Source organism: Pseudophryne corroboree, chromosome 4 (assembly GCF_028390025.1).
Source record: "Pseudophryne corroboree isolate aPseCor3 chromosome 4, aPseCor3.hap2, whole genome shotgun sequence".
NCBI lineage: Eukaryota > Metazoa > Chordata > Amphibia > Anura > Myobatrachidae > Pseudophryne > Pseudophryne corroboree.
The window spans coordinates 703,020,009-703,047,496 of NC_086447.1; the positions used below are offsets into that span (position 1 = coordinate 703,020,009).

The 27,488-nt window shown below is 45.3% G+C and overlaps 1 protein-coding gene across 2 annotated transcripts in view; it reads left to right on the plus strand.

Moving 5' to 3' along the window:
• The window catches only part of TTC27 (tetratricopeptide repeat domain 27), an 880,123-nt gene that overhangs the window by 766,616 nt on the left and 86,019 nt on the right, over window positions 1-27,488 (plus strand). The window lies entirely within an intron of this gene.

Sequence of the window (27,488 nt, forward strand, 5' to 3'; positions counted from 1 at the left end):
TTTTGGGGTCTAGAGCATAGCCACCAGTGATTTGGGGGGAGGGGGTCTAGTGCATAGCCACCAGAGATTTGGGGGCCCTAGTGCTTAGCCAACAGAGATTTAGTGATATAGTGCATATGCACCAGAGATTGTGTGTGGTTTAGTGTATAGATACCAGAGATTTAGGTGTTTTGTACATAATCACTAGAGATTTGTGAGATATTACTGCGTAGCCTTTAAAGATCTTTGTCCTATAAGCAGGAGGGATACTGTAGGATGCACACCTTTGTGAAAGCTCAGATTTTGTTTTCGATGAGCACCCTAAGGTTGTATATGAATAAATGCTTTTGACTGATTTGGATTCAAAAGGAAAAAACTCAATATTTGCAGTCTTAAATTATTTATGAAGTCTAAATGGTCTTCTGATCAGTCTTCTGCAGTTTGAGCGTTATGTAATCTGTTCAGTCAGAAACGTAATTTATTATAAAGACCATGTCAAAACCAAAAGCATACAATCAACCTTTTAAATAATGAACTCCAGTGTAAGACTGTATAACACTCAATAGTCTTGATGCATCATCCATTCTGTAAATAGCAATCAGTATCTGCCTATGTCCTCCTGACACTCTGTTTTAGCATACATACAGTACATTAGCACTAAAGAGATGTGCTCTGTCTATAGGTCGGAATGAAAGGCTTGTAAATGGTAATGCCCCCTTAATGATTGGGACACCAGGGGGTTGTTGGGTTCAGCCTGTTAGTGTAGGAATTAGGTGGTTTTCTTCTGCCTTTAACCAGATTTAGGGATTGTGCTATGTGTTAATGTACTAGTTACTAGTGATGAGCACCGGAAATTTTTCGGGTTTTGTGTTTTGGTTTTGGGTTCGGTTACGCGGCCGTGTTTTGGGTTCGAACGCGTTTTGGCAAAACCTCACCGAATTTTTTTTGTCGGATTCGGGTGTGTTTTGGATTCGGGTGTTTTTTTCAAAAAACCCTAAAAAACAGCTTAAATCATAGAATTTGGGGGTCATTTTGATCCCAAAGTATTATTAACCTCAATAACCATAATTTCCACTCATTTTCAGTCTATTCTGAACACCTCACACCTCACAATATTATTTTTAGTCCTAAAATTTGCACCGAGGTCGCTGGATGACTAAGCTCAGCGACCCAAGTGGCCGACACAAACACCTGGCCCATCTAGGAGAGTGGCACTGCAGTGTCACGCAGGATGGCCCTTCAAAAAACTACTCCCCAAACAGCACATGACGCAAAGAAGAAAAAAAAGAGGCGCAATGAGGTAGCTGTGTGAGTAAGCTAAGCGACCCTAGTGGCCGTTACAAACACCTGGCCCATCTAGGAGTGGCACTGCAGTGTCACGCAGGATGGCCCTTCCAAAAAACACCCCCCAAACAGCACATGACGCAAAGAAAAAAAGAGGCGCAATGAGGTAGCTGTGTGACTAAGCTAAGCGACCCTAGTGGCCGACACAAACACCTGGCCCATCTAGGAGTGGCACTGCAGTGTCACGCAGGATGGCCCTTCAAAAAACTACTCCCCAAACAGCACATGACGCAAAGAAGAAGAAAAAAGATGCGCAATGAGGTAGCTGTGTGACTAAGATAAGCGACCCTAGTGGCCGACACAAACACCTGGCCCATCTAGGAGTGGCACTGCAGTGTCACGCAGGATGGCCCTTCCAAAAAACACCCCCCAAACAGCACATGACGCAAAGAAAAAAAGAGGCGCAATGAGGTAGCTGTGTGACTAAGATAAGCGACCCAAGTGGCCGACACAAACACCTGGCCCATCTAGGAGTGGCACTGCAGTGTCACGCAGGATGGCCCTTCCAAAAAACACCCCCCAAACAGCACATGACGCAAAGAAAAAAAGAGGCGCAATGAGGTAGCTGTGTGACTAAGATAAGCGACCCAAGTGGCCGACACAAACACCTGGCCCATCTAGGAGTGGCACTGCAGTGTCACGCAGGATGGCCCTTCCAAAAACTACTCCCCAAACAGCACATGACGCAAAGAAGAAAAAAAAGAGGCGCAATGAGGTAGCTGTGTGAGTAAGCTAAGCGACCCTAGTGGCCGACACAAACACCTGGCCCATCTAGGAGTGGCACTGCAGTGTCACGCAGGATGGCCCTTCCAAAAAACACCCCCCAAACAGCACATGACGCAAAGAAAAAAAGAGGCGCAATGAGGTAGCTGTGTGACTAAGCTAAGCGACCCTAGTGGCCGACACAAACACCTGGCCCATCTAGGAGTGGCACTGCAGTGTCACGCAGGATGGCCCTTCAAAAAACTACTCCCCAAACAGCACATGACGCAAAGAAGAAAAAAAAGATGCGCAATGAGGTAGCTGTGTGACTAAGATAAGCGACCCTAGTGGCCGACACAAACACCTGGCCCATCTAGGAGTGGCACTGCAGTGTCACGCAGGATGGCCCTTCCAAAAAACACCCCCCAAACAGCACATGACGCAAAGAAAAAAAGAGGCGCAATGAGGTAGCTGTGTGACTAAGCTAAGCGACCCTAGTGGCCGACACAAACACCTGGCCCATCTAGGAGTGGCACTGCAGTGTCACGCAGGATGGCCCTTCAAAAAACTACTCCCCAAACAGCACATGACGCAAAGAAGAAAAAAAAGATGCGCAATGAGGTAGCTGTGTGACTAAGATAAGCGACCCAAGTGGCCGACACAAACACCTGGCCCATCTAGGAGTGGCACTGCAGTGTCACGCAGGATGGCCCTTCCAAAAACTACTCCCCAAACAGCACATGACGCAAAGAAAAATGAAAGAAAAAAGAGGTGCAAGATGGAATTGTCCTTGGGCCCTCCCACCCACCCTTATGTTGTATAAACAGGACATGCACACTTTAACCAACCCATCATTTCAGTGACAGGGTCTGCCACACGACTGTGACTGAAATGACGGGTTGGTTTGGACCCCCACCAAAAAAGAAGCAATTAATCTCTCCTTGCACAAACTGGCTCTACAGAGGCAAGATGTCCACCTCATCATCATCCTCCGATATATCACCGTGTACATCCCCCTCCTCACAGATTATCAATTCGTCCCCACTGGAATCCACCATCTCAGCTCCCTGTGTACTTTGTGGAGGCAATTGCTGCTGGTGAATGTCTCCACGGAGGAATTGATTATAATTCATTTTAATGAACATCATCTTCTCCACATTTTCTGGATGTAACCTCGTACGCCAATTGCTGACAAGGTGAGCGGCGGCACTAAACACTCTTTCGGAGTACACACTTGTGGGAGGGCAACTTAGGTAGAATAAAGCCAGTTTGTGCAAGGGCCTCCAAATTGCCTCTTTTTCCTGCCAGTATAAGTACGGACTGTCTGACGTGCCTACTTGGATGCGGTCACTCATATAATCCTCCACCATTCTTTCAATGGGGAGAGAATCATATGCAGTGACAGTAGACGACATGTCCGTAATCGTTGTCAGGTCCTTCAGTCCGGACCAGATGTCAGCATCAGCAGTCGCTCCAGACTGCCCTGCATCACCGCCAGCGGGTAGGCTCGGAATTCTGAGCCTTTTCCTCGCACCCCCAGTTGCGGGAGAATGTGAAGGAGGAGATGTTGACAGGTCGCGTTCCGCTTGACTTGACAATTTTGTCACCAGCAGTTCTTTGAACCCCAGCAGACTTGTGTCTGCCGGAAAGAGAGATCCAAGGTAGGTTTTAAATCTAGGATCGAGCACGGTGGCCAAAATGTAGTGCTCTGATTTCAACAGATTGACCACCCGTGAATCCTTGTTAAGCGAATTAAGGGCTCCATCCACAAGTCCCACATGCCTAGCGGAATCGCTCTGTGTTAGCTCCTCCTTCAATGTCTCCAGCTTCTTCTGCAAAAGCCTGATGAGGGGAATGACCTGACTCAGGCTGGCAGTGTCTGAACTGACTTCACGTGTGGCAAGTTCAAAAGGTTGCAGAACCTTGCACAACGTTGAAATCATTCTCCACTGCGCTTGAGACAGGTGCATTCCACCTCCTATATCGTGCTCAGTTGTATAGGCTTGAATGGCCTTTTGCTGCTCCTCCAACCTCTGAAGCATATAGAGGGTTGAATTCCACCTCGTTACCACTTCTTGCTTCAGATGATGGCAGGGCAGGTTCAGGCGTTTTTGGTGGTGCTCCAGTCTTCTGTACATGGTGCCTGTACGCCGAAAGTGTCCCGCAATTCTTCTGGCCACCGACAGCATCTCTTGCACGCCCCTCTCGTTTTTTAAATAATTCTGCACCACCAAATTCAAGGTATGTGCAAAACATGGGACGTGCTGGAATTTGCCCAGATTTAATGCACACACAATATTGCTGGCGTTGTCCGATGCCACAAATCCACAGGAGAGTCCAATTGGGGTAAGCCATTCCGCGATGATCTTCCTCAGTTGCCGTAAGAGGTTTTCAGCTGTGTGCGTATTCTGGAAAGCGGTGATACAAAGCGTAGCCTGCCTAGGAAAGCGTTGGCGTTTGCGAGATGCTGCTACTGGTGCCGCCGCTGCTGTTCTTGCGGCGGGAGTCCATACATCTACCCAGTGGGCTGTCACAGTCATATAGTCCTGAGCCTGCCCTGCTCCACTTGTCCACATGTCCGTGGTTAAGTGGACATTGGGTACAACTGCATTTTTTAGGACACTGGTGAGTCTTTTTCTGAGGTCTGTGTACATTTTCGGTATCGCCTGCCTAGAGAAATAATAATAATAATAATAATAATTTTATTTATATAGCGCTCTTTCTCCAATAGGACTCAAGGCGCTTAACAGATACACAGCATAATATAGTACAGAAAAATAATGAAGTACATTTTTCATAAAATACAGAAGCATGAAGATACTAAAAGAGACACTATGGAAATGCTTGAGTAAACAGGAAAGTCTTGAGTCTACTTTTGAAGGATTCTATAGTTGGGGCCTCTCGCACTGTGCTGGGAAGTGAGTTCCATAGAGTCGGAGCCGCATGACTAAAAGCTCGACCCCCAGATGAATTACGGTAGATTCTAGGTACTGCTAAAAGTCCTTCATCTACAGATCGCAGTAATCGAGTGGGGCAGTATGGGATCAGAAGCTGTTTCAGGTACCTTGGGCCTTGGTCATGTAATGCTTTGAAACTCAGTAAGCCAATCTTGAAGAGGATTCGCCATCTTACAGGCAGCCAGTGAAGGGAGTAGAGGATGGGTGTTATGTGGCTGGAACGGGGCTGGTTGGTTAACAGCCTGGCAGCTGTGTTTTGCACCAGCTGTAAGCGTTGCAATTCTTTTGCTGGTAGACCAAGGTAGAGGGCATTACAGTAGTCTAATCGAGATGATACAAATGCATGTATGACTTTTGGCATATCATCTGAGGGAATTAGGTGCTTGATTCTGGCTATGTTCCTCAGGTGAAAGAATGAGGATTTGATTGTGGCTGATATCTGATGTTTAAGTGTCAAGCCATCATCCAGGACAACGCCAAGATTCCGCACATGATCACTGGTCTGTAATTCTGAATCCCCGAGTGTAAGTCCAGTTGGTTGGCTATGCTGCAGTCTTGTCCTTTGATGTTGCGGTCGTATTATAAGGACCTCTGTTTTATCCGGGTTCAGTCGCAGCCAACTGGCGCTCATCCACTCCTGTAGTTCAGCTAGACAGCCATTCAGGGTTGCTACTGGGTTATCAGTGCCCGGAGCAAAGGACAAGTACAGTTGTGTATCATCTGCATAGCAGTGGTAGACCAGGCCATGGCGCCTGATTATTTCGCCCAATGGGAGCATGTATACTGCAAAAAGCATGGGGGATAGTATAGAACCTTGTGGGACACCACATGGCAATGGCACTGGTGGTGATGAGTATAATCCAGATGATACTCTCTGTGACCTGCCTGTGAGAAATGATTTGAACCAGTTTAGGACTGTGCCATCCAGACCACAGAAGTGTATCAGTCGCTCAATCAGAAGCCCGTGGTCCACGGTATCAAATGCTGCCGAGAGATCCAGAAGGATTAATATTGAACAGTCACCTCTGTCTTTTGCCATCAGAAGATCATTTAACACACACACCAGGGCTGTTTCAGTGCTATGTCTTCTCCTGAATCCTGATTGAAATGGATCATAAATATCATGGGTTGTCAGGCGAGTTTCCAGTTGATTTGCAACCACTTTCTCAATAACCTTTCCTAGGAAAGGAAGGTTTGATACCGGTCTGTAGTTGGACATGCAGTCGGGATCTAAATTAGGTTTTTTAAGAAGTGGTCTAACAATTGCTTCCTTTAGGGGTCCAGGAAAAATGCCTGTCTGCAAAGAGCATTGAACAATTTTTGCAAAGACAGGACCGATTATATCCGTACAACCTATTAGAAGCTTGGTTGAGGCTGGGTCCAGGCCACAGGTGGTGGGACGCAAAATCCGAGCAATTTCAGCAGTGTCCTTTACATCCACTGGGTCAAAGCTGGTCCATGAAGGCAGGTAGCTTATATTGGCAGGCTTTGTAGTTTGGCTCTCCTTTGATGGCACTGTGGATATTCCAGCCCGGATGGTGGATATTTTATCTGCAAAGAAGTTTGCAAACTCGTTGCATCTTGCTTGGGAAAGGGTCTCATCAGTCTGCAGGCATGCTGGCTTGCAAAGCATCTCCACTGTGCGGAAAAGTTGAGCTGGCCTATTGTTTGCTGCTGTGATCTCATTTGACAGGAACTGTGATTTCTTGCGAGTGATTGTCGATTGATATTCTTCGTTATGCTTTATTAGTTTTATTTTGTCATCCACTAGGTTAGTCTTCCTCCATCGTCTTTCCAGTCTACGCCCCCTTTTCTTGAGCTCACTAACACTGTTGTCGTACCATGGAGCTTGACGATGTGGTTTACGAGGTCTTATACGCACAGGGGCGATAATATCAATTGCAGCCTTAACATCCCTATTATAATAACGGACTAGGGAACAGGGATCTTCACAGGCACCCAGTATAGCAGAGAGATCCATATTTGCTGCAAGAGCCTGGGGAGTCATACCCCTCCTTGGACGGTACCTGGTCAACTCCACGGGCAGAGATCTTATTTGAGGGGTTGCAACTGAGAACCAGAGGGAGTAGTGGTCTGACCAGATGACTGGGTTTATTTTTAGGTCAGTGACTTCTAATCCAATCTGAAAGACAAGATCAAGAGTGTGACCACTTTTATGTGTGGCAGAGGGAATTATCTGTGTGAAGCCCAGACCATTCATTGTGCACAGGAGGTCTTGGCCAAGGCGTGAGAGCTCATCATCCACCCATGCATTGAAATCCCCGAGGATGAGCCATCTTTGATGTTCCAGAACCAGGCCAGCAACAGTGTCTGCAATTTCTTGTAGAAATATCTTTCCATCTCCAGGTGGCCGGTAGATGAGAAGTACTCTGAAACCTAATCCTGTCGAACTCTGGGCAGCAATGCACTCAAATGAGCGAGTAATTTCAATAGGGTGGACCCTAAGTTTAAGTTCTTTTTTGAAGCAGATAGCCACCCCGCCACCCCTGCGGTCCAGTCTTGGGTTGTGGATGACAGAGTAGTTTGTTGGTACCGCAGCCTCCAATATAGGTGCTGCATTTTCGTCTAGCCAGGTCTCTGTAATACAGGCTAGATCTGCAGATTCAATAAGGTCAGCAATTGTTGCAGTCTTGTTTCTTATAGATCTGGCATTACAAAGGACTGACCTGATTGGGCATACCAGAGGGCCTTCAGTTTTCTTTATGTTAAGTGCAGGAGCTCTGGGTATGGGGGTCACAAAGCGAGAGTTGACAGTTCTGTCCTTCCAAACATAGGGCCGTCTTTTGGGTATTACTTCTATTTGATTGTTCTTTGTGTATGGGGGTGAGCAGGTGGGCAAAGGACGTAGATGGTTACCGGGGGAAATAAGTTTCCTGCCTGCTCGCTTCCCACGAATGCGCCTGTGTTTTCTTTTTAAAATGCCAAGGGATTGGAGAATAGAAGCCTGTGATGGTGTGATAGGAACTGCAGAACGTGGTGGGCGGAGTGAAAGAATGAAGCTGGAGCAATATGTATACATTTGGTCATCAATGACAGATTACTATGAGTTTGAGCTGCATATGATGATGAGAGAGGGAGAGAAAGCAGTGTTTTTTTGTTTTTGTTTTTTTTTTCTTCCTTTTTGTGTTTTGTTTTCCCCCAATCGGTATTTGATCCAAAATTCTAATGGGTTTATGAACAAAGTTATTGCTATAACCTATTGGGTATATTTGAAGCAAGTGATAAATAAAATAGCTGCTGATTTAATCAATTATCCTAGCATAGGCAGACTTTTGGGAAGGTGTTAGAAGCCAATTCCTACTGTGTAGGTGTGAAAAGTCTCAGTGTGAGAGGCCTTTGAAGTAGGTTTCTTGTGTGTGGGGGGAAGTGATAACATGTCCTGGGAAATGGATCCTGAGTTGAAACAGTGAGCCTTCAGCAATTCAGAGCCTGAATATACTGATATTAGTAGATTAATGCAATAAGTCAGTTATTAGTTGCTCAGAGAACAGAGGTGGATGATGTCTAAGTGAGGGGCTAGATGTAGCCAAAGATAGGTTGTAATCCACAGTACCTTATCTGGGCAATGTCCAATGCAGAGTGCAGCAGCTGCTAAACTGAAGGATTTCTCAGTGGAGGTTTGCAGAGGATTCAGTCCAGGATTCAATCCAGTGTGTATCTCAGCGCAGGAATGCAATCCGTTGGTTTTGATGAGATGCCCGCGTAGAGTAGTACAAGTTAAAGGTAAGTCCTTGGATATTTATGATGATTCATAGGTCAGTTGTGGTGAATTTAAGCTGTTTTATGGAGATGATCAGGAGCATACAAAAGGTGAGGCAGCCATCTTGGGCGCCCCTCCTCCTCTGGAACCTAGATGGTATTTGGTACCGGGGACACAGTACCTCCAACAAGTCTCTAGTTGGCTCTGCAGTAATGATGGATACCGGAACCACGTTTCTCACCGCCCAGGATGCCAAGGCCTCAGTTATCCGCTTTGCAGCAGGATGACTGCTGTGATATTTCATCTTCCTCGCAAAGGACTGTTGGACAGTCAATTGCTTGGTGGAAGTAGTAAAAGTGGTCTTACGACTTCCCCTCTGGGATGACCATCGACTCCCAGCAGCAACAACAGCAGCGCCAGCAGCAGTAGGCGTTACACGCAAGGATGCATCGGAGGAATCCCAGGCAGGAGAGGACTCGTCAGAATTGCCAGTGACATGGCCTGCAGGACTATTGGCATTCCTGGGGAAGGAGGAAATTGACACTGAGGGAGTTGGTGGGGTGGTTTGCGTGAGCTTGGTTACAAGAGGAAGGGATTTACTGGTCAGTGGACTGCTTCCGCTGTCGCCCAAAGTTTTTGAACTTGTCACTGACTTATGATGAATGCGCTGCAGGTGACGTATAAGGGAGGATGTTCCGAGGTGGTTAACGTCCTTACCCCTACTTATTACAGCTTGACAAAGGCAACACACGGCTTGACAAATGTTGTCCGCATTTCTGTTGAAATACTTCCACACCGAAGAGCTGATTTTTTTGGTATTTTCACCAGGCATGTCAATGGCCCTATTCCTCCCACGGACAACAGGTGTCTCCCCGGGTGCCTGACTTAAACAAACCACCTCACCATCTGAATCCTCCTGGTCAATTTCCTCCCCAGCGCCAGCAACACCCATATCCTCCTCATCCTGGTGTACTTCAACACTGACATCTTCAATCTGACTATCAGGAACTGGACTGCGGGTGCTCCTTCCAGCACTTGCAGGGGGCGTGCAAATGGTGGAAGGCGCATGCTCTTCACGTCCAGTGATGGGAAGGTCAGGCATCGCAAATGACACAATTGGACTCTCCTTGTGGATTTGTGATTTCGAAGAACGCACAGTTCTTTGCTGTGCTTTTGCCAGCTTGAGTCTTTTCATTTTTCTAGCGAGAGGCTGAGTGCTTCCATCCTCATGTGAAGCTGAACCACTAGCCATGAACATAGGCCAGGGCCTCAGCCGTTCCTTGCCACTCCGTGTGGTAAATGGCATATTGGCAAGTTTACGCTTCTCCCTCGAAAATTTTATTTTAGATTTTTGAGTCCTTTTTTTACTGATATTTGGTGTTTTGGATTTTACATGCTCTGTACTATGACATTGGGCATCGGCCTTGGCAGACAACGTTGATGGCATTTCATCGTCATGGCCATGACTAGTGGCAGCAGCTTCAGCACGAGGTGGAAGTCGATCTTGATCTTTCCCTATTTTTGGAACCTCAACATTTTTGTTCTCCATATTTTAATAGGCACAACTAAAAGGCACCTCAGGTAAACAATGGAGATGGATGGATACTAGTATACTTATGGATGGACGAGCGACTGCCGACACAGAGGAAGCTACAGCCGTGGACTACCGTACTGCGTCTGCTGCTAATATAGACTGGATGATAATGATATAAAAAATATATATATATCACTACTGCAGCCGGACAGATATATTATATAATGACGGACCTGCTGGACACTGTCAGCACTGCAGACTCCTAAAGTAAGCTACTAGTATCAAGAAGATAGAAAAAAAAAACACCACAGGTAGGTGGTATACAATTATGGATGGACGAGCGACTGCCGACACAGAGGTAGCTACAGCCGTGGACTACCGTACTGCGTCTGCTGCTAATATAGACTGGATGATAATGATATAAAAAATATATATATATCACTACTGCAGCCGGACAGGTATATATTATATAATGACGGACCTGATGGACACTGTCAGCACTGCAGACTCCTAAAGTAAGCTACTAGTATCAAGAAGATAGAAAAAAAAAAAACACCACAGGTAGGTGGTATACAATTATGGATGGACGAGCGACTGCCGACACAGAGGTAGCTACAGCCGTGGACTACCGTACTGCGTCTGCTGCTAATATAGACTGGATGATAATGATATAAAAAATATATATATATCACTACTGCAGCCGGACAGGTATATATTATATAATGACGGACCTGCTGGACACTGTCAGCACTGCAGACTCCTAAAGTAAGCTACTAGTATCAAGAAGATAGGAAAAAAAAAACACCACAGGTAGGTGGTATACAATTATGGATGGACGAGCGACTGCCGATACAGAGGTAGCTACAGCCGTGGACTACCGTACTGCGTCTGCTGCTAATATAGACTGGATGATAATGATATAAAAAATATATATATATCACTACTGCAGCCGGACAGGTATATATTATATAATGACGGACCTGCTGGACACTGTCAGCACTGCAGACTCCTAAAGTAAGCTACTAGTATCAAGAAGATAGAAAAAAAAAAAAAACACCACAGGTAGGTGGTATACAATTATGGATGGACGAGCGACTGCCGACACAGAGGTAGCTACAGCCGTGGACTACCGTACTGCGTCTGCTGCTAATATAGACTGGATGATAATGATATAAAAAATATATATATATATCACTACTGCAGGACAGGTATATATTATATAATGACGGACCTGCTGGACACTGTCAGCAGAATGCGTTTATAGAATAAAAACACCACACGACGAGTGTTTAACTTTTTCAGGCAGACAATCACAATATACTGGTGGTCAGTGGTCACTTGTCAGTCACACTGGCAGTGGCACTCTGGCAGCAAAAGTGTGCACTGTTAATGTACTCCTGCTATAACTGCTCCCCAGTCTCCCCCACAATTAAGCTGTGTGAGCAGTGAGCACTCAGCACAGTCAGATATACATAGATGATGCAGCACACTGAGGCTGAGCACAGATATGGTATACTGTGTCACTGTGTATCGTTTTTTTTCAGGCAGAGAACGGATTATATTAAATAATAATAAAACTGCACTGGTGGTCACTGGTCAGTCACTAGTAAACTCTGCACTCTCTGAGTACTCCTAAGCTCCAGTAAATCAAGTGTCTCACTCTCACTCTCTATCTATTTCTATTCTAAACGGAGAGGACGCCAGCCACGTCCTCTCCCTATCAATCTCAATGCATGTGTGAAAATGGCGGCGACGCGCGGCTCCTTATATAGAATCCGAGTCTCGCGAGAATCCGACAGCGGGATGATGACGTTCGGGCGCGCTCGGGTTAACCGAGCAAGGCGGGAAGATCCGAGTCTGCCTCGGACCCGTGTAAAAAGGCTGAAGTTCGGGGGGGTTCGGATTCCGAGGAACCGAACCCGCTCATCACTACTAGTTACCAGCCGTTAAAATGATGGATCAACATAAGAGTAATGTCAGCGGCAGCGACTGTGTGCGCCCAAACAGAGCAACACATGATCTGCTCTGTTGGGCGCCATCTGGTGGCCGACGGCACGCAAAACGCATGAATTCCCCCCCATAGACGTGAGGAGCAGCATTAGCCTTTTATAGCATTGAGAGCAGATTATTTGAAGTGGCAGTTACAGTTGATAATTTATGTACAGTATAATGGAGTGCACAGGGTATTGACATTATATATCTATTAATGTGATATTATTTTGGGTGTTTCATGTAAATTGTGACAAGCTCTTTGCACTGTGGAGCATTTACCGTAAAGTTTTGATGAGAACAATGTAGTGCTTGCACGTATATGTGGCTTACCACTGGTGTCGTCAGTTAGTGTGTGCATTACCATAAGGGCAAATGTGACGGTGTATTGATTAAAGTAAGTTAACACAAAGTGTGCCAGGAATAGATCTGTTGAGTGCCCTTGTTTATTTACAAACTCTACTTGTGTGTATTTACGTATATGTACATAGGTACTGTATATATGTGTGTGTGTGTGTGTGTGTGTGTGTGTGTGTGTGTGTGTGTGTGTGTGTATATATATATATATATATATATAATATACACAATGACGATGTGTGTATGTATACTTTTATGTGTGTGTCTATTTTATATGCGTGCCGGCTAAACCTTCTCACATACATTCAAAATCAACAGTGTTTGCTTCTTTACAGTTTTATATAAGCTGTTGTCTTACACATAGGTCCTGTCACTAGCAATACGCTTAAGCTCTTAAATAAATATATTTGACTTCTTGTTTATATAAGGAGCTTTTTTAAGAGACTTTTCTTTTGTAGTGCAATTGAATGAGTACATAGCTTTGAAATAGTTTAATGAATACACAGTAATTAGCATACTACATTGGTATGTTACTGTTATTTCACGAAGAACATGTTTTCTTTGGCATTCCCATATGTTTTTCGGTTTTGCTTTTTACTATACGTGCAGTTTCCTTGTTACAGGGCTACACAACCTTTTTGGTTGGGGGGGGCAAGATATAATTTCATTTTGGCGCCCCTGCAATGCTGAATGTTGCCCCCTCAGGGGCACCTGAACGGACCCGTCACACCACCTACCTGATAACAGAGATATCTATCTACATATGTGGCCGTCGTTAGCTTACCCTAGAATGGGATGCACATGTGGCTGTATCACCTTTGCGACTAGCTGCTCCTGCATGTGACCCATTCACATACACAAACATGCAATCCTATGGATCACGTGTGTGTACGCGGTGCAGATTTTACAGGGTTCATTTTCAGCTGAACCCAGTTGGAAGTGGCGGGAGGTCCCATGAGGGTAGGAGGTGGGAGGACAAAGTTGAGAGGGGAAAGAGGCGAGGAACATATAAAGTGGGAGGTGAGAGGGGCGCAGGGCTGGTCCAAGGGGAGGGGCCAGCCCACAGTAAAAATTGCTAAATATTCTCTGTAAGGTGCTGCGAAATATGTGTGATAAATAACTGGTAATGAAATAAATAAAATTAGCTTGCGTCATATTCCCCTCCAACCAGTGGTTAATCAGGCATACTCTGATCTGCTGTCCAGATCAAGAGAATGCCATCCCAATCATTGCGACTCTCAAATCTAACCGTCCCACTAAAATCAGGACATTTCAGAATGTAGAAGGTAAAGATACCCCAATGGATTTTATTATAAAGATAACGAAATAACATCTACAGTTGCTGGAGGGAAAAAGCAGTGGGAAAGCATTGTTGTTTAAGGCAGAGTTTCTAAAACGCCGTCTTTACTGTCCAGGTTTTAATGATATCTATGCTTGAGCACAGATGACTTTATTGAAATCTTAGTCAATTTGATTTAACTATCTGGATTCAAGCATGGATATTCTAAAAACCTGGGCCAGTATTTACTAAAAATCCGAGTTTGTCCGATTTGTGTTTTTTTTTCTAAGTCCCAATCCGGGAATTCACTAAGCACCAATCTTGGCAGTGTCTGGTCTATTCGTAATGGTTTGAATGACAACCTTCCGAAATACGAATGAATAGACCATCGGTCAAACGCGGCTGTTATTTCATAGAATACGGGCATTCACTATTCATTCGTATTTGGGTGTTAGTTTCTGAGTGCTCAAGTGCGGGTCTGTTTTTTTTTCGATTCGTTAAAAAAACCAGCAATAAAATAGACCTGCTTTTTCCAGTCGAGTTTGGATAACCATGCACGGATCAGTGAGATCTGTGCATGGTTATCTATGGGAAAGGGTCTGTTTAGTGTAAAAACGGGAAAAAAAATTGCGTGGGGTCCCCCCTCCTAAGCACAACCAGCCTCGGGCTCTTTGAACCGGTCCTGGTTGAAAAAATATGGGGAAAAAAATGACAGGGGTTCCCCCATATTTAAACAACCAGCACCGGGCTCTGCGCCTGGTCCTGGTTCCAAAAATATGGGGGACAAAAGGCGTAGGGGTCCCCCGTATTTCTGAAATCTGCACCGGGCTCCACTAGCTGGGAAGATAATACCACAGCCGGGGGACACTTTGATATCGGTCCCTGCGGCCGTGCCATTAAAACCCCAACTAGTCACCCCTGGCCGGGGTACCCTGGAGGAGTGGGGACCCCTTCAATCAAGGGGTCCCCCCCTCCAGCCACCCAAGGGCCAGGGGTGAAGCCCGAGGCTGTCCCCCCCATCCAAGGGCGGCGGATGGGGGGCTGATAGCCAAGTGTGAAATTGTGAATATTGTTTTTAGTAGCAGTACTACAAGTCCCAGCAAGCCTCCCCCGCAAGCTGGTACTTGGAGAACCACAAGTACCAGCATGCGGGAGAAAAACGGGCCCGCTGGTACCTGTAGTACTACTACTAAAAAAATACCCCAATAAAAACAGGACACACACACCGTGACAGTACAACTTTATTACATACATGCACACCAACATACATACATACTTACCTATGTTCCCACGAGGCTCGGTCCTCTTCTCCATGTAGAATCCTAGGGGAACCTGTGGAAAAAATTATACTCACATAATCCAGTGAAGAATCCGGCCTTTGAATAATCCACGTACTTGGCTAAAAAAAAAAAAAGCGCAAACTTGACCACACACTGAAAGGGGTCCCATGTTTACATATGGGACCCCTTTCCCCGACTGCCAGGACCCCCCCCTGACTCCTGTCAAAGAGGGTCCCTTCAGCCAAACAGGGAGCGCCATGTCGTGGCACCCTCCTGATTGGCTGTGTGCTCCTGTAGTGTCTGTCAGGCAGCACACGGCACAGATACAATGTAGCGCCTATGCGCTCCATTGTAGCCAATGGTGGGAACTTTGCGGTCAGCGGTTGACCGAAAGTAACCTCACACTGCCTGATATTACGAATCACATCGACATCGGAAAAAACGAATGTGCAAAACTCGGCAGCTTAGTGAATGATCGTATCAGGATTCAAAAAGTTGCAGTAAAATGCACCCGATACCATTCGAGTTCAAACACCCTTCAAAACGGCTAAAACATGAATATTAGTAAATATTGCCCCTGGACTGTAACGCTGGATTTTAGGAAACTCTGGTGTAAGTCATTAACATGGCTTTACCTTAGTTTATTCAGTATATTAGGCGACAGTGTAGAAAGGATCAGTGATCTCTTGATGTCAGCAATTATGTGGTGCATGCTTGGAAAATGGATAGTTTACCTGTGATACACAATATAGAAAGATGTATGTAACAAAGATAACATTGAGGCAGTTTGATGGTGAAATCTTCCCTTCATATGTTGTGAAAAAAGTCCCATGGAGAAAATTATTTAAACAGTATTGAGTTTTCCATGTTTTGTCTGGTAAAATATCTAAATTGATAAATGAACTAAAGGCTTCTTAGAACAGTAGGAAGCCTTTTGGCAATATTTCTAGCTCTCTTACTATCTGAGTGATACTACTGTATCTGAGCCGCCATGTTTGCTTTTATTGTTAGCTTTATGTACTGTACCATCTTATTACAGACGCATCTTGTCACAGCAATAGTGCTATGTGATTTCAAATCTGTACTATGGGGGTTATTAAGGTCGCATTGCTAATCGATTTGACCGCAATAACCCCGGCTGCGGCAGCAATGCTCATGTCCCGTCCTGCGTGTGCGCTAGCAGCCAGTGCGATATGCGCCACTTCCTCAATGACAGGCAGAAGTGTTCGCAGGGCGGATGGGGGGCGGTGACCGAGCATTTTCTAGGCGGCGGGGAAACGCGGGGGAGTGATGGCTGCCTTTTGGTGTCATTACACACAGTCGCTTTGATTAAAAAAATGATGGTGGGACTCCTGCCATCGCAGGCAGGAGGCATCCACAGTTTCTGCGACCACGTTGTAATTGCGGTGCAATCGATAGGGTCCTATATTTGCTGCTTTTAATAGTTACTGTATATTAAACATACTTTATTTTTATTTTTTTATGTAATCTTATGTGGTTTTACTATTTGTTCTTCTTGATCTTCAGAGTTTCTTCCTGTTATCTTTGACTAAAAATGATCATTAGTGTCCTAGCATTTTAGGGCAGTGTATTTTTGTGAAAGTACAGTCAACCTCTAAATGGAGAGTCAGATCTGTGCACCAAATGCTCACATAGGTGAATATTTAGGATAAAAGCTCCCAACAGCCATTGTTATTGTCTTCAAAGCCTTAAAGGTATACACCCTTGCAAGCTAAATCTCTTTTCTCTGTCTAGCTAGGCTTCCATATATGTATGCTGTTTGAGTAATGGACCGTCTGTTTAAAATGCAGGGCTGTGAGAGTTTGTAATAATATATTGTTAGAAATGACAGTTTCTATTTCCTAAGAAATAGCTACAGCAGAATCCTACTTAATCCAGCCGTTAGGGTTAGATCAATCATGGTTGAACTCCCTGCTATAAATCCTGACAACTCCTCATTCACGAGAGTATTTTCAGTCAGTGAGCGTGACCTCTACAGTGTTTATTGGATTGGTGTCCTCTGTCCCTCTCATGTTTAGCACCTCTCTTCCCAGCAAGATGTGCTGTGTGAGTGACATCTACAGTAGTCCTTTGCAGTCTTCAGAGGTTTTGTTTTGGGGTTACTTTCTGTGCTCATATATAGTTACTTGACTTGCTTGACTCATCCCCTTTCTATACTGGTCTTTTCTTGCATCAAACCGGTAGTTATTTCACTGATTTCTCATGCTCCTACAATAACTATTTTTTATGCAGACATACATCAGAGCATTCTCTCACCTGTTACAGTGCTTTGATGTATCTCTGCATAAAAAGTACTGTATATTGGTTTCGGCATGTTGTGGTTGTTAGTAGAGATGAGCGCCTGAAATTTTTCGGGTTTTGTGTTTTGGTTTTGGGTTCGGTTCCGCGGCCGTGTTTTGGGTTCGAACGCGTTTTGGCAAAACCTCACCGAATTATTTTTTGTCGGATTCGGGTGTGTTTTGGATTCGGGTGTTTTTTTCAAAAAACCCTAAAAAACAGCTTAAATCATAGAATTTGGGGGTCATTTTGATCCCAAAGTATTATTAACCTCAAAAAACATAATTTACACTCATTTTCAGCCTATTCTGAACACATCACACCTCACAATATTATTTTTAGTCCTAAAATTTGCACCGAGGTCGCTGTGTGAGTAAGATAAGCGACCCTAGTGGCCGACACAAACACCGGGCCCATCTAGGAGTGGCACTGCAGTGTCACGCAGGATGTCCCTTCCAAAAAACCCTCCCCAAACAGCACATGACGCAAAGAAAAAAAGAGGCGCAATGAGGTAGCTGTGTGAGTAAGATTAGCGACCCTAGTGGCCGACACAAACACCGGGCCCATCTAGGAGTGGCACTGCAGTGTCACGCAGGATGGCCCTTCCAAAAAACCCTCCCCAAACAGCACATGACGCAAAGAAAAAAAGAGGCGCAATGAGGTAGCTGTGTGAGTAAGATTAGCGACCCTAGTGGCCGACACAAACACCGGGCCCATCTAGGAGTGGCACTGCAGTGTCACGCAGGATGGCCCTTCCAAAAAACCCTCCCCAAACAGCACATGACGCAAAGAAAAAAAGAGGCGCAATGAGGTAGCTGACTGTGTGAGTAAGATTAGCGACCCTAGTGGCCGACACAAACACCGGGCACATCTAGGAGTGGCACTGCAGTGTCACGCAGGATGTCCCTTCCAAAAAACCCTCCCCAAACAGCACATGACGCAAAGAAAAAAAGAGGCGCAATGAGGTAGCTGTGTGAGTAAGATTAGCGACCCTAGTGGCCGACACAAACACCGGGCCCATCTAGGAGTGGCACTGCAGTGTCACGCAGGATGTCCCTTCCAAAAAACCCTCCCCAATCAGCACATGATGCAAAGAAAAAGAAAAGAAAAAAGAGGTGCAAGATGGAATTATCCTTGGGCCCTCCCACCCACCCTTATGTTGTATAAACAAAACAGGACATGCACACTTTAACCAACCCATCATTTCAGTGACAGGGTCTGCCACACGACTGTGACTGATATGACGGGTTGGTTTGGACCCCCCCCAAAAAAGAAGCAATTAATCTCTCCTTGCACAAACTGGCTCTACAGAGGCAAGATGTCCACCTCATCTTCACCCTCCGATATATCACCGTGTACATCCCCCTCCTCACAGATTATCAATTCGTCCCCACTGGAATCCACCATCTCAGCTCCCTGTGTACTTTGTGGAGGCAATTGCTGCTGGTCAATGTCTCCGCGGAGGAATTGATTATAATTCATTTTAATGAACATCATCTTCTCCACATTTTCTGGATGTAACCTCGTACGCCGATTGCTGACAAGGTGAGCGGCGGCACTAAACACTCTTTCGGAGTACACACTTGTGGGAGGGCAACTTAGGTAGAATAAAGCCAGTTTGTGCAAGGGCCTCCAAATTGCCTCTTTTTCCTGCCAGTATAAGTACGGACTGTGTGACGTGCCTACTTGGATGCGGTCACTCATATAATCCTCCACCATTCTATCAATGTTGAGAGAATCATATGCAGTGACAGTAGACGACATGTCCGTAATCGTTGTCAGGTCCTTCAGTCCGGACCAGATGTCAGCATCAGCAGTCGCTCCAGACTGCCCTGCATCACCGCCAGCGGGTGGGCTCGGAATTCTGAGCCTTTTCCTCGCACCCTCAGTTGCGGGAGAATGTGAAGGAGGAGATGTTGACAGGTCGCGTTCCGCTTGACTTGACAATTTTGTCACCAGCAGGTCTTTCAACCCCAGCAGACCTGTGTCTGCCGGAAAGAGAGATCCAAGGTAGGCTTTAAATCTAGGATCGAGCACGGTGGCCAAAATGTAGTGCTCTGATTTCAACAGATTGACCACCCGTGAATCCTTGTTAAGCGAATTAAGGGCTGCATCCACAAGTCCCACATGCCTAGCGGAATCGCTCCGTGTTAGCTCCTTCTTCAATGCCTCCAGCTTCTTCTGCAAAAGCCTGATGAGGGGAATGACCTGACTCAGGCTGGCAGTGTCTGAACTGACTTCACGTGTGGCAAGTTCAAAGGGCATCAGAACCTTGCACAACGTTGAAATCATTCTCCACTGCACTTGAGACAGGTGCATTCCATCTCCTATATCGTGCTCAATTGTATAGGCTTGAATGGCCTTTTGCTGCTCCTCCAACCTCTGAAGCATATAGAGGGTTGAATTCCACCTCGTTACCACTTCTTGCTTCAGATGATGGCAGGGCAGGTTCAGTAGTTTTTGGTGGTGCTCCAGTCTTCTGTACGTGGTGCCTGTACGCCGAAAGTGTCCCGCAATTTTTCTGGCCACCGACAGCATCTCTTGCACGCCCCTGTCGTTTTTTTAAAAATTCTGCACCACCAAATTCAAGGTATGTGCAAAACATGGGACGTGCTGGAATTTGCCCATATTTAATGCACACACAATATTGCTGGCGTTGTCCGATGCCACAAATCCACAGGAGAGTCCAATTGGGGTAAGCCATTCCGCGATGATCTTCCTCAGTTGCCGTAAGAGGTTTTCAGCTGTGTGCGTATTCTGGAAAGCGGTGATACAAAGCGTAGCCTGCCTAGGAAAGAGTTGGCGTTTGCGAGATGCTGCTACTGGTGCCGCCGCTGCTGTTCTTGCGGCGGGAGTCCATACATCTACCCAGTGGGCTGTCACAGTCATATAGTCCTGACCCTGCCCTGCTCCACTTGTCCACATGTCCGTGGTTAAGTGGACATTGGGTACAACTGCATTTTTTAGGACACTGGTGAGTCTTTTTCTGACGTCCGTGTACATTCTCGGTATCGCCTGCCTAGAGAAGTGGAACCTAGATGGTATTTGGTAACGGGGGCACACTGCCTCAATAAATTGTCTAGTTCCCTGTGAACTAACGGCGGATACCGGACGCACGTCTAACACCAACATAGTTGTCAAGGACTCAGTTATCCGCTTTGCAGTAGGATGACTGCTGTGATATTTCATCTTCCTCGCAAAGGACTGTTGAACAGTCAATTGCTTACTGGAAGTAGTACAAGTGGGCTTACGACTTCCCCTCTGGGATGACCATCGACTCCCAGCGGCAACAACAGCAGCGCCAGCAGCAGTAGGCGTTACACGCAAGGATGCATCGGAGGAATCCCAGGCAGGAAAGGACTCGTCAGACTTGCCAGTGACATGGCCTGCAGGACTATTGGCATTCCTGGGGAAGGAGGAAATTGACACTGAGGGAGTTGGTGGGGTGGTTTGCGTGAGCTTGGTTACAAGAGGAAGGGATTTACTGGTCAGTGGACTGCTTCCGCTGTCACCCAAAGTTTTTGAACTTGTCACTGACTTATTATGAATGCGCTGCAGGTGACGTATAAGGGAGGATGTTCCGAGGTGGTTAACGTCCTTACCCCTACTTATTACAGCTTGACAAAGGGAACACACGGCTTGACACCTGTTGTCCGCATTTCTGGTGAAATACCTCCACACCGAAGAGCTGATTTTTTTGGTATTTTCACCTGGCATGTCAACGGCCATATTCCTCCCACGGACAACAGGTGTCTCCCCGGGTGCCTGACTTAAACAAACCACCTCACCATCAGAATCCTCCTGGTCAATTTCCTCCCCAGCGCCAGCAACACCCATATCCTCCTCATCCTGGTGTACTTCAACACTGACATCTTCAATCTGACTATCAGGAACTGGACTGCGGGTGCTCCTTCCAGCACTTGCAGGGGGCATGCAAATAGTGGAAGGCGCATGCTCTTCACGTCCAGTGTTGGGAAGGTCAGGCATCGCAAACGACACAATTGGACTCTCCTTGTGGATTTGGGATTTCAAAGAACGCACAGTTCTTTGCGGTGCTTTTGCCAGCTTGAGTCTTTTCAGTTTTCTAGCGAGAGGCTGAGTGCTTCCATCCTCATGTGAAGCTGAACCACTAGCCATGAACATAGGCCAGGGCCTCAGCCGTTCCTTGCCACTCCGTGTGGTAAATGGCATATTGGCAAGTTTACGCTTCTCCTCCGACAATTTTATTTTAGGTTTTGGAGTCCTTTTTTTTCTGATATTTGGTGTTTTGGATTTGACATGCTCTGTACTATGACATTGGGCATCGGCCTTGGCAGACGACGTTGCTGGCATTTCATCGTCTCGGCCATGACTAGTGGCAGCAGCTTCAGCACGAGGTGGAAGTGGATCTTGATCTTTCCCTAATTTTGGAACCTCAACTTTTTTGTTCTCCATATTTTATAGGCAGAACTAAAAGGCACCTCAGGTAAACAATGGAGATGGATGGATTGGATAGTTTACTAGTATACAATTATGGACGGACTGCCACGGTTAGGTGGTATAAAAAAACCACGGTTAGGTGGTATATATTATAATAATAATACAATTATGGATGGACGGACTGCCTGCCGACTGCCGACACAGAGGTAGCCACAGCCGTGAACTACCGCACTGTACACTGGTTGATAAAGAGATAGTAGTATACTCGTAACAACTAGTATGACACTATGACGACGGTATAAAGAATGGAAAAAAAACCACGGTTAGGTGGTATATATTATAATAATAATACAATTATGGATGGACGGACTGCCTGCCGACTGCCGACACAGAGGTAGCCACAGCCGTGAACTACCGCACTGTACACTGGTTGATAAAGAGATAGTAGTATACTCGTAACAACTAGTATGACACTATGACGACGGTATAAAGAATGGAAAAAAAACCACGGTTAGGTGGTATATATTATAATAATAATACAATTATGGATGGACGGACTGCCTGCCGACTGCCGACACAGAGGTAGCCACAGCCGTGAACTACCGCACTGTACACTGGTTGATAAAGAGATAGTAGTATACTCGTAACAACTAGTATGACACTATGACGACGGTATAAAGAATGGAAAAAAAACCACGGTTAGGTGGTATATATTATAATAATAATACAATTATGGATGGACGGACTGCCTGCCGACTGCCGACACAGAGGTAGCCACAGCCGTGAACTACCGCACTGTACACTGGTTGATAAAGAGATAGTAGTATACTCGTAACAACTAGTATGACACTATGATGACGGTATAAAGAATGGAAAAAAAACCACGGTTAGGTGGTATATATTATAATAATAATACAATTATGGATGGACGGACTGCCTGCCGACTGCCGACACAGAGGTAGCCACAGCCGTGAACTACCGCACTGTACACTGGTTGATAAAGAGATAGTAGTATACTCGTAACAACTAGTATGACACTATGACGACGGTATAAAGAATGGAAAAAAAACCACGGTTAGGTGGTATATATTATAATAATAATACAATTATGGATGGACGGACTGCCTGCCGACTGCCGACACAGAGGTAGCCACAGCCGTGAACTACCGCACTGTACACTGGTTGATAAAGAGATAGTAGTATACTCGTAACAACTAGTATGACACTATGACGACGGTATAAAGAATGGAAAAAAAACCACGGTTAGGTGGTATATATTATAATAATAATACAATTATGGATGGACGGACTGCCTGCCGACTGCCGACACAGAGGTAGCCACAGCCGTGAACTACCGCACTGTACACTGGTTGATAAAGAGATAGTAGTATACTCGTAACAACTAGTATGACACTATGACGACGGTATAAAGAATGGAAAAAAAACCACGGTTAGGTGGTATATATTATAATAATAATACAATTATGGATGGACGGACTGCCTGCCGACTGCCGACACAGAGGTAGCCACAGCCGTGAACTACCGCACTGTACACTGGTTGATAAAGAGATAGTAGTATACTCGTAACAACTAGTATGACACTATGACGACGGTATAAAGAATGGAAAAAAAACCACGGTTAGGTGGTATATATTATAATAATAATACAATTATGGATGGACGGACTGCCTGCCGACTGCCGACACAGAGGTAGCCACAGCCGTGAACTACCGCACTGTACACTGGTTGATAAAGAGATAGTAGTATACTCGTAACAACTAGTATGACACTATGACGACGGTATAAAGAATGGAAAAAAAACCACGGTTAGGTGGTATATATTATAATAATAATACAATTATGGATGGACGGACTGCCTGCCGACTGCCGACACAGAGGTAGCCACAGCCGTGAACTACCGCACTGTACACTGGTTGATAAAGAGATAGTAGTATACTCGTAACAACTAGTATGACACTATGACGACGGTATAAAGAATGGAAAAAAAACCACGGTTAGGTGGTATATATTATAATAATAATACAATTATGGATGGACGGACTGCCTGCCGACTGCCGACACAGAGGTAGCCACAGCCGTGAACTACCGCACTGTACACTGGTTGATAAAGAGATAGTAGTATACTCGTAACAACTAGTATGACACTATGACGACGGTATAAAGAATGGAAAAAAAACCACGGTTAGGTGGTATATATTATAATAATAATACAATTATGGATGGACGGACTGCCTGCCGACTGCCGACACAGAGGTAGCCACAGCCGTGAACTACCGCACTGTACACTGGTTGATAAAGAGATAGTAGTATACTCGTAACAACTAGTATGACACTATGACGACGGTATAAAGAATGGAAAAAAAACCACGGTTAGGTGGTATATATTATAATAATAATACAATTATGGATGGACGGACTGCCTGCCGACTGCCGACACAGAGGTAGCCACAGCCGTGAACTACCGCACTGTACACTGGTTGATAAAGAGATAGTAGTATACTCGTAACAACTAGTATGACACTATGACGACGGTATAAAGAATGGAAAAAAAACCACGGTTAGGTGGTATATATTATAATAATAATACAATTATGGATGGACGGACTGCCTGCCGACTGCCGACACAGAGGTAGCCACAGCCGTGAACTACCGCACTGTACACTGGTTGATAAAGAGATAGTAGTATACTCGTAACAACTAGTATGACACTATGACGGTATAAAGAAAGAAAAAAAAATACCACGGTTAGGTGGTATATATTGTAATACAATTATGGATGGACGGACTGCCTGCCGAGTTCCGACTGCCGACACAGAGGTAGCCACAGCCGTGAACTACCGCACTGTACTGTGTCTGCTGCTAATATAGACTGGTTGATAAAGAGATAGTATACAATACATACAACAATGAATATACTACTATACTGGTGGTCAGGCACTGGTCACCACTAGTCACACTGGCAGTGGCACTCCTGCAGCAAAAGTGTGCACTGTTTAATTTTAAATTAATATAATATTATGTACTCCTGGGGGCTCCTGCTATAACAACCTGCAGTGCTCCCCAGTCTCCCCCACAATTATTATAAGCTTTGCCTTTTATACATTGATGTGCAGCACACTGGGCTGAGCTGAGTGCACACAGACTGAGTCACACTGTGTGACTGGCTGCTGCTGTGTATCGTTTTTTTTCAGGCAGAGAACGGATATAGCAGAGAACGGATATATATTAAAATAAATAAAAGTTAACTAACAACAACTGCACTGGTCACTGTGGTAAACTCTGTCTGACTCTGCACAATCTCTCTCTCTCTTCTAATCTAATTTCTAATGGAGAGGACGCCAGCCACGTCCTCTCCCTATCAATCTCAATGCACGTGTGAAAATGGCGGCGACGCGCGGCTCCTTATATAGAATCCGAGTCTCGCGAGAATCCGACAGCGTCATGATGACGTTCGGGCGCGCTCGGGTTAACCGAGCAAGGCGGGAGGATCCGAGTCTGCTCGGACCCGTGAAAAAAAACATGAAGTTCGTGCGGGTTCGGTTTCAGAGAAACCGAACCCGCTCATCTCTAGTTGTTAGCAGAAGTGTTTCTTTGCAGGTAGGATCTCCTCCGTTACATACTCAATCAGTAGGCACACACTGGAAAGCTCTTATGGTATAACGTATTATTAACCTGAATAGATCATAAATAACCTAACACAGAGGTTCCCAAACGCGGTCCTCAAGGCACCCCAACAGTCCAGGATTTAGGTATATCCATGGCTCAGCACAAATGGCTTAATCAAATTGACCGAGGTGCTAATTAAATCACCTGTGACCAAGCATGGATATGTTTAAAACCTGGACCATTGGGGTGCCTTGAAGACCGCATTTGGGAACCTCTGAGCTAACATGCTAACAAGACGGGTATATATGAATAGCCATTAATGCACGCTGCTGCTGCTTCTCTCTCCTTCTACTCCTTCTGGAAGGTTCCTATAACAAACAAGTACACGTATATTACAGACTGTTAACACATCAGGACATAAACGTCAGCTCCACCTGCTGTCCATCCAGTGTAATTACTCAACACTGATAAAGTATCAGTCTGTTGTAATATCTCAACAGTCGTAACATCCTGCCTGAGTTTGATGGCTTGGTAACAATAAGGGATGAGCACTCTCAATTTCTTAAAATGTGTTTGAATGCCTTATATTGCAGTGTGATGCTTTATCTGGTGTGTGGGTAGTGGATGGATCATAGTGAGTAGACGTAGAGGAAATCTGTTAATGTGGACTTAGCCATACCGAACTCTGATAGTGTGTGGTGTGAGCATAGCAGTCACATTACCTCCAACAACTAGGATCCATCAGGTAAGCCATGATCAAGATTGTGAAAGTTTTAGTCCTTTACCTTCACAGCTGCCCTTATCAGAAGCTCCCCCATGTGGGCAGGTAAGGCCTTTGTTTTCTGCAGGCATGAAGATAATTGGCAGGGCAATACAGTGTAAAGGGAAGTGTACTTTTTTTTCTAGCAGAGATTACAAATTAAAAGCAAACATTTGGTTGCTATAGGTTACAGCACATTTTTGCTTCTTAGCACAAGCTTCCATAAATGTCTCCTTCATATATGTGCAATAATTATTGTGATTACTGTAAAGTGAGTACATACCACCAGGGCCAGATTAATAATGAAGCGAATATGACTACAGCTCCAGGTCTTCACATGAATATAAACCCATTATGATGACCAGCGCCCAACTGACCACTCATTCATCTATAAATTATAAGTATTAAAATTGTGTTTTCTTTTCCTCACAAAATGGAGCAGTTTTTCAGCTGTTGTGTATTTAGGGAAACATTGGGACTTACAGTGTAGGAGTGTACACCTACCCTCACACAGAACTGGCCACACTCACACAGCACTGCCACACTTACAAAGCACAGGTCTTCGCTCCGCTCCTTTTCTCACAATTAACCTTTGACCATTTTGCGCTCCAGGTCCATGTGTCAATTAATCCGTCCAGAATTCTATAGCTAAACACCTCTCGAGTACACGGAGTACTATATTGGATGCCATCTGCGCTGCGCTACAGCTCTGAACTGAAGAACTGTGGGCCTCATTCTGAGTTGGGAGCAAATAAAAAGTACAGCAACTGTGGACCTGGACAAACCATGCTGCAATGCAAGAGGGGTACAAACATGTATTTGTTCTGCATGCAGGGTACATACTGGCTGCTTTTACATGTATCCTGCAAATGCTGGACAGCTTTTTATTTTACACTGCAATTTAGATCTTGGTTTGCACATGCGCCTCCCAAATCTAATCTCTCTGCACATGTTACATCTCCCCTCACCTGCTGTGCAACATGGTTTTACCCAGGTGCACAGTTATTTGCTCTTTCTTGTTTTATTCCCAGCTCCGAATCAGGTCTAATGTTCACACTGTTTAATGGGCTCAAAGTCAGAAGCTGCCAGGTATTACAGGTGAAGCCAAACTACATTCAGGTGTACACCTTTATTGCTCAGTTCATACTTACCTACTCTTCCAGCATGTCTGAGTCTCGGGTGGCTCTCCCGGACAATAGGAAGAGTGGGAAAATCATCCCCCCACCCCTACTCACCATAGCT